Genomic DNA, 7,729 nt, shown 5'->3' with positions numbered 1-7,729 from the left:
CGGCCCAGCGGGGACCCTGGGGCTGGGCCCGGCCGGGCTCTGTGCCGCTGGCTTCTTGCTGCTGTTGTGATCTTTTGTAAAACTTCCCACCAGTTCTGCTCCTCGGTGAGGAGGCAGCAGCTGGCTCCCCAGGCCGCAGCCCGCCCTCTCCACGCAGCCGTGGTCTCCGTGAGCGGCGCGGTGGGGCCTGGGTGTGTGAGCACGTCGGGGGCCCCTCCAGCAGACGAGAAGAGCCGTCTCCCCTGAACCGCCTGGCGACCCTGGGCACCTCTCTGTGTTTCTCCCAGGACGTCCTCCAGGAAGTGGTGTGGATGCAGTGGAGCCCTGCTCGGGTTCTGCCGTCCACAGAAGGGCCCCGGTCAGCGTGGCGCCATCTCAGCTCGCCATCCGCCTGCATAGCCCCTCAGTCTGACCTAGCACTTATGGGGGGCGTGGGCTGGTGCTTGCCTCCGTGGGTCCTGCGTCTTGAGCAGGGATGTCCAAGAACCACGATGCCCCAGTGGTCACCATTGAAACCCCTGGAGATTTCCTGTGAAAGTCCGGTTTTTCAGGCCGGCTATGCTGGCTCTGCTGGGGAAGTGGCATTGGCAGCCTGCAGCCCAGGGGGCCCTGGGCAGGAAGTGTGGAGGCCTCCGCATGGCCCAGCCTGCGAGCAAACCCACGTGTTCCCCGTGTGCATGGGGTGGAGGCCACAGCATGTTTATACCGACGCCCGCTGCAGGTGGGGAAAGTGAGGCATGGTGTCAGCTCAGCTCTGTCACAGGACACCACACATGGGCGGCCCAAGCTGCTTACTCCCCAGGCTGGGCTGGATATCTGGTCAGCTGTCCTGCCCTGGAGGGGAAAGCCAGCCACATCACCTCGAGGCCCCCGTGACCCCACCCAACCCTGACCACCCCCAGAGGCCCTGCCTGCTAACACCATTGCCCTGGGGTCAGGGCTGCCTCGTGAGGATGAGGGGCTGCAAAGAGCCCACCACAGACAGGGAGGGGGGGCCCAGGCCAGGCTCTGGACGCCGCTCCCCACTCACTGCTGTCTTTCCAGGGCCTCCTTGAGAAACCTGTCGAGCAGATGATGGGGGCTCAGATCACCCTGGAATCCAGGCTCTGTTTGGTGTTTCACAAACAACTCCTTGAATCCTCCTAGCAAGAAAGCGGCACACCCATTGTCCAGATGAGGAAACTGAGGCTGAGGGGGCAGTGAATCGACAAGGACCAGGTGCTTCTTGAGCAGCACAGCTGGGGAGAAGCCCAGGGGTCAGGGTCTCAGCCGCCCCGGCCCCAGGTGTGTGCAGCAGGCCAAGGAGTCCCAGGGAACTGAGTGGACGCCAGGGCCAGGCTGTCCATGTCCTCCAGCCCCTGGGGTCTTCAGGGCCCCTGCTGGCTCAACGGTCCCCTCCTTCCTGTGGGCGCACGAAGGGTTTGCAGGACCCAGCTGCACCTGCAGAGAGAGATGCCCAGCAGAGCCCGGACCCTGCTGCTCGGCCCCAACGCAGCAGCAGCGCTGTCTGTCTGTCTGTCTGTCTGGTTTTCCCTTCTCCTTTGGGGTCCCACGGACAGGCCCGGCTGCTCCCCTCATGGCTGTTTTTCACTGGCTCTGAGCCAGAGCCTCTTTATGGCCTGGACTTCCTCCCGGCACAGCAAGTGGCTGAGCTCCGTACGCATGGCATCCCTGTCATCGCTTATTCGCTGAACAAACATTTGTGAAGCCTGGCACTTGTGTTTGTGGCCACAACCAGCCAGACTTGCATCTGTGAAATCAGCCCACGGTATGGTCGCTGAGGAGACAGCCGGGGAGACAGGAGCTGGACCCCCAGCAGGGGCGGGCTGAAGCTGGGATGCCCTGCAGGACAGGAGAGCAGGGAGTGGGATGGGACCCACCTGGAGGGGCTGTGTGTGGACGGCCCTGAGGCACGAGTGAGCTGAGGGCCCAGAGGCAGGGGCAGCTCCTCACCCCGTGGGCGACTTTGGGTTTTGTTCTGAGGGCCAGGGGAATCCAGGCAGAGGTACTGGGTGCGGCCCACTTCACAGGCGCCCTCTGGGACACAGTCACTTGCTCACCCCTGGCAGTCCATGGGACTGACAGGAAGCCTGGGAGGGGAGAGGAGTCCAGACCCAGGCTGCAGTGGCCGCCATCCCATCCACAAGCAGCCACACCCACCCCGAGTGACAGGCAGACAGGTGCGGGGCCACACCCACCTGGGGAGTGACAGGCAGGCCTGTGCTGACCCCCGAGGCAGGCAGGCCCCAGGAGCATTGACAAGCCCAGGAAGGGCGGGGCGGGAGTGGAGCCGCAGGGGCCGGCTCTGGGCTCGGAGACGGGGCTCTCCAGCGGCCAGGGTTGCGTCACCCGGGATGCCCCTCCGAACAGACCCTGATGCAATCCGCCCCCTGCTTGCAGCACAGCTGGCCTCTGCCATCCCTGGGCCCCCAGCCTCACGGCCTCTGTGCCCCTCCTCCCGGGGCCTGCAGGCTCAGCCCCCCACCCCAGCCCCGCAGGCCTGAATCTGCTGAAAGCAAGGTGTGTGGCCCGGGTGTGAGCTGAGTGTGGAGCAGAGAGCTGTGTGCAGGCCACACCTGGCCTTGTGGTTGCAGCACAGGGACTCCCGGTGCCTCCTCACATGGGCACCATAAACGTTACAAAAATGGGCGCAGAACACAGGAGGCGGTGTGCGGATTTACAGCCAGACCGAATTTAGAGAAAACAGACTCGTAGTGGGGACCAGCTGCCCGTGCACGCAGATAGAGCACGCGGCCCCGGCCCTGGGGGTTGGGCCTTTTTATATTCTAGGAGGTCTGGGGTGGGGGTGGGGTGGGGGGCAGCAGGCAGAGGGGAATTCCTGGAACTGGTCTTTCAAGTGTTTCAGCATCTGTTCTCAGGTGGCCCTGGGGGGTGGAGTATGAAGCCAATAGGGTGTGAGCCCAATTGAGATTCAAGGGCAAGGAATGCATTCCAGTGTTTATCTCTTGGGCCGTGAGGGAGAATGGCTGAGGCTGACGTCTTCCATCCTCCCCCCCCCGCCCAGGCAGTCGCTGGACAAACCCTCGAGGCAAAGCCAGTTTTGTGAGGGGGACCTGGCATCAAGTATACCTGGGTGGGTGGGCCCCCATCTCCCACCTAGTAGGTGCCTCGTACAGGGGTGCACCCTGGGCTTTGGAGCCCTGGACCCCAGTATCAGGCTCGCAGGAGCTGGCGACCTCTGAGTCAGAGAGGCACTGCCATCACTAACAGAGGCTGAGGCCGAGCAGTCAGGGAGGGCCCCAGGAGGGGGGACGAGCCTTCCCGGGGAGGGCCCAGCTGTGCAAAAGGCTCAGGCTGGGGAGACACACAGAGGCCACTTGCAGGTGGCTGTGCCCAGGCTGGGAGTGGCCCCCGGGGCCCGGTGCACCCACCACCTCTCACCACCAGGCTCCTGCGGTTCTGTCGCCGAGACGGCTGATTGCCTCGGTCACTGATTCTTCATTTCAGTTCAGACCTAAAGGTCACTTTATTGTGAAACAGGCACAATGCGGCATCTACCAGGGGGCCATGCAGGTCACTCACGTGCTGGCGACCCCTCCCCCAACTGTAGGACATTGCATCATCCGCAGGAAGCCCTGAGCCCAGCACTCCGCCCCCACCCTCACCTCAGGCCCTCCGGTCTACTTCCTGTCTGTGCAGGAGGAACCTCAGCACCTCCTGTAGTGCGGTCCGTCTGTCCTGCGCCTGGTGGGGGTCCTCACGTGTCGTCCACGCTGTCCCCCGTGTTCTGCACCCCGCTCTGAGGGCCCTGCACTCCAGTGGGCCCCATTTAGCATGCACCTCCTGGGTTTGGCAAGCTGGGCCTCCAGGAGCACCGGCCTGACAAATGCCCCTCCTATCCCGCAGGTCACAGAAACATCAGTTAGGGCCCCACCAGGGGCTACGGGTGAGGTCAGAGCACATCCTCTCCAGGAGAAGCGCACAGATGGCAGAGAGCAGGCCGCCCAAGGAGGCCACTGATAGAGGCCCTGCCTGGTCAGAGTCACAGCGGAGGCCCCAGACAGCCCTGTAGGGACCCCAGCCTCCTCGTGCAGAGCAAAGGGCAAGGAGATGGGAGACTCGGGATGGCTCTCGGTCCTTGGATTCCCTTGGCCTCGTTGCTGTGCGCTGTCTTCCCACCCACCCCCACTCCCACTGAGGACAGCGACAGCCCAGCTCCCCCCCCCTTCACTCTCCCACCTGTCAGCTGCACGCACCCGATAGTGCTCCTTGCTGCGTCTCCCACTCCATCCCTGGGGACCCTCCTGCACCTGGCTCCTGCCGGCTGGAGGAACGGCTCCGCCTGGAGCCCCGGCACCTACCTCGTACGTAGAGCGTTGCTCTGGAGGCAGAGGCTGGGGAAGACAGGCACTCTGCACTCTTGAACCTGGACCAATGCAAACGGCTGCTTTGCCCGATGCCGCCTGGGAAACGCCCCCGAGGAAGTCCTGCAGCCCAGGAGGGGAGAGCAGTGTCCACCGCCCTTTCAGAACAGCCGTGGAAACACGTCCGCCTCAGGACCGCGGACGAGTGCGCGCGGGGCTCAGCCACGGGGCGCGGTGTGTGCCGTGTGTGAGCTTATGCAGAAGGGATCCAGAGTGAAGCAGTGTGAGAGATTTCACTCCACTTGTTGTTCGAGGAGGGAGCCAGGCCCTCAGGACGCTGGGACAGAAAGCAGACACAGAGGATACTGAAGGAGCCTGCAAATGGAGGAGCACCTGGAGGGAGGGTGACTGCACCTGTGCGGATGGGAGAGGCTTGCTGGCCCGTCAGCCACCTGCCGCCCACCGCGAGTGGACTCAGCTCAGAGCAAGGGCAGCCCTGGCGTGGCAGGCAGCTCAGACTCCCAGGCCTTGAGGCTGCGGTTACCCAGGCAGGCGGGCGAGGACTTGCTAGGGAGCAGCCCGCCTAAGGCCCATCTGTCCCCCGACTGCGGCCTCCTTTCTGTCCCGGGAAATAGGCCAACCTGCACATTCTCCGTGTCCCCTGCCCCTCGCTGACGAACAGGTGCCCTTTGTGGTGGGTTTGGTGCCCGGTGAGCGAGTGGTCTTAGTACCTTTCCCAGACCCCTCGGAGCAACCTCCTTGGGAACTTTCTCTTTTTATTTGAGGTGACATTCATTCACACAACAAAATCATCCATCCTCAAGTGTCCAGTGCAGTGACTTTATTACAGTCACAATGCTCTCTAGTTCCAGAACATTCCATTACCCCCAAAGAAAACCCACGGTCACGAACAGTCTCTCCTCACCATCCTCCCCCAGCCCTGGGAGCTGCCATTCTTCTCACCTGTTATTTTTTTATAAGATTTATTTGTTTATTTGAAAGGCAGAGTTACAGAGAGACAGAGAGGTCATCCATCTGCTGGTCCACTCCCCTGATGGCCGCAACAGCCAGAGCTGCACCAATCCAAAGCCAGGAGCCAGGAGCTTCTTCTGGGTCTCCCACGTGGGTGCAGTGGCCCAAGGACTTGGGCCATCTTCCACTGCTCTCCCAGGCCACAGCAGAGAGCTGGATCAGAAGTGGAGTTGCCAGGTCTCAAACCGGCGCCCATATGGGATGCCGGCACTTCAGGCCGGGGTATTAACCCGCTGCACCACAGCGCTGGCCCCAGGCATTTTCTTTTTTAAAGATTTATTTGTCTATTTGAAAGTCAGGGGGCCCATGCTATGGTGTAGCCGGTAAAGCCGTTGCCTGCAGTGCTGGCATCCCCTATGAGTGCCGGTTCCAGTCCTGGCTGTTCCACTTCCGATCCAGCTCTCTGCTGTGGCCTGGGAAAGCAGTGGAAGATGGTCCAAGTGCTTGGGCCCCTGCACCTGAGTGGGAGACCTGGAGGAAGCTCCTGACTGCTGGCTTCAGATCAGCACAGCTCCGGCCGTTGTAGCCATTTGGCATCCCACATGAGTGCAGAGACTTAATCACTTGGGCCACCTTCCATTGCTTTCCCGGGCACATTAGCAGGGAGCTAGATCAGAAGTGCAACACTGGGGACTTGAACCAGCGCCCATGTGCTATGCCAGTGCCACAGGCCAGGGCTCTAACCCGCTGCGCCACAGCACCAGCCCTGGACTTTGCCCATTTTACAGAGCAGGAAACTGAGGTCCAGAGAAGAGGGATTAAGATGTGACTGTCAAGGCCGGCGCTGTGGTGTATCGAATTCAGCTACCACCTGCAACTCTGGCATCCCATGTGAGCACCAGTTCAAAGTCCCAGCTGCTCCACTTCCAATTCAGCTCCCTGCTGATGTGCTCAGGAAAGCAGCAGGAGACACCCAAGTGCTTGGGCCCCTGCGCCCGCGGAGTTCTAGGCTCCTGGCTTCGCCCTGGCCCAGCCCTGGCCCAGCCCTGGCCATCGAGGCCATCTGGGGAGTGAAGCAGTGGATGGAAGCATGCTGATTTTCTCTGACTCTGACTTTTAAATAAATAAATACATCTTAAAAAAAAAAAAAAAAAAGAGGTGGCTGTCTCTTGTCCAACCTCAGAGGTCCCTTATTGTCATCGTTGGTCCAGGGCTACCCGTCGTTATGAGCAGTGGTGGGCTGGGGGAAGGCTTGTCTTAGATGCAGTGACGGCCAGTGACTTCAGGAGGCAATCCTGGAGCCAAAGCAGCATTTGGACAAACAGCCAGTCAGTGCCAAGGCCCTGTGCCCATCAGGTGGGCGGGACAAAGGGGGAAGACCATGCTGTGCTCATCAGGGGACTTCTGGGGTGGCCCAGGGAGAGATGACAGCAGCTTGGACTGGGGGTGGCCATGGGGGATGGACTTGGGCAGAAGAGGAAAGTAGATGAGTGGTTGGCTGGCTAGGAGCAGCCCCTGGGGAGTGGTGCCACTTGCCGAGGTGGGAGGGCAGGACTGCCAGGTTGGGGAGATGAGGAGAGGGGACCAGGGGTGCTGGCACGGGAGTCTGGGTGAGGCGCTCAGGGGAGGCTCCAGCCCTGCTGCTGGCCCCAGGCCCTTTGTGACTCAGCCCAGCAGGAGCTCTGCGTGTCTTTAGGATGTCCCTCGAGGCCCCTGACCGTCCATGCAGGAGCCGGGGCTGGCTGTGGCTGTGTCCGGCTGAGTCACCGGCAAGACTGAGGCCTCCTGAGGAACCAGTCTGGCCAGCTGCAGGCTCCTGGCCAGCTTGGGCCTCCTTTGGAAGGGGCTGAAGTTCAAGGACTGGAGCCTCGGGAGGCTGGGAAGGTGGCTGGATAAAGCCGTGTGTGCCTGGACCCCGTCAACCCCCCTCCTGGCCACCCTGGCCACCTCCACAAGGCTCCCCGGTGCCCTCAGCCCCTGGGCAGGCAGGGGTGGCTCCTTCCACTCAGGGGTAGTGACTGCCTGGACCACCCCCAGCCCCTTCCTCCCCCATCCTCCTTCTTCCTCTCCTCGCTGAGTTTCATGTGATGTGAAATGACACCGTGGGCAATTCGGAGGTGTCGCAGGACACCGTACAACCACCCGCTCTGTCCAGGCCCAAACCTCTCACCACCACCGGAGGAGACCCCAGTCACTCTGGCCCCGCCAGCCTCTCTGGGCTTGCCTGTGCGGCCGTGTGTCTGTCTCCATCCCGAGGGCAGTGCCGTTCATCCCCGTGGTGGCCTGGCTGTCTGAGCATTTCAGACCCACTCCGCCGAGGCAGCAGTCACACACAGGCAGGTCAGTGAGTTTGGACAAATGTGCGTGCCCGGCCCCCCGCCCCAGTTGTCCACCACCCTGGGGCTCTCTGCTGCCTTTCCCAGGGAGCCACC

The sequence above is a fragment of the Oryctolagus cuniculus genome, chromosome 21, assembly GCF_051225735.1.
Source record: "Oryctolagus cuniculus isolate XC-2025 breed Fujian yellow rabbit chromosome 21, ASM5122573v1, whole genome shotgun sequence".
In the NCBI taxonomy this organism is placed as follows: Eukaryota; Metazoa; Chordata; class Mammalia; order Lagomorpha; family Leporidae; genus Oryctolagus; species Oryctolagus cuniculus.
This window is presented reverse-complemented; position numbering follows the sequence as displayed.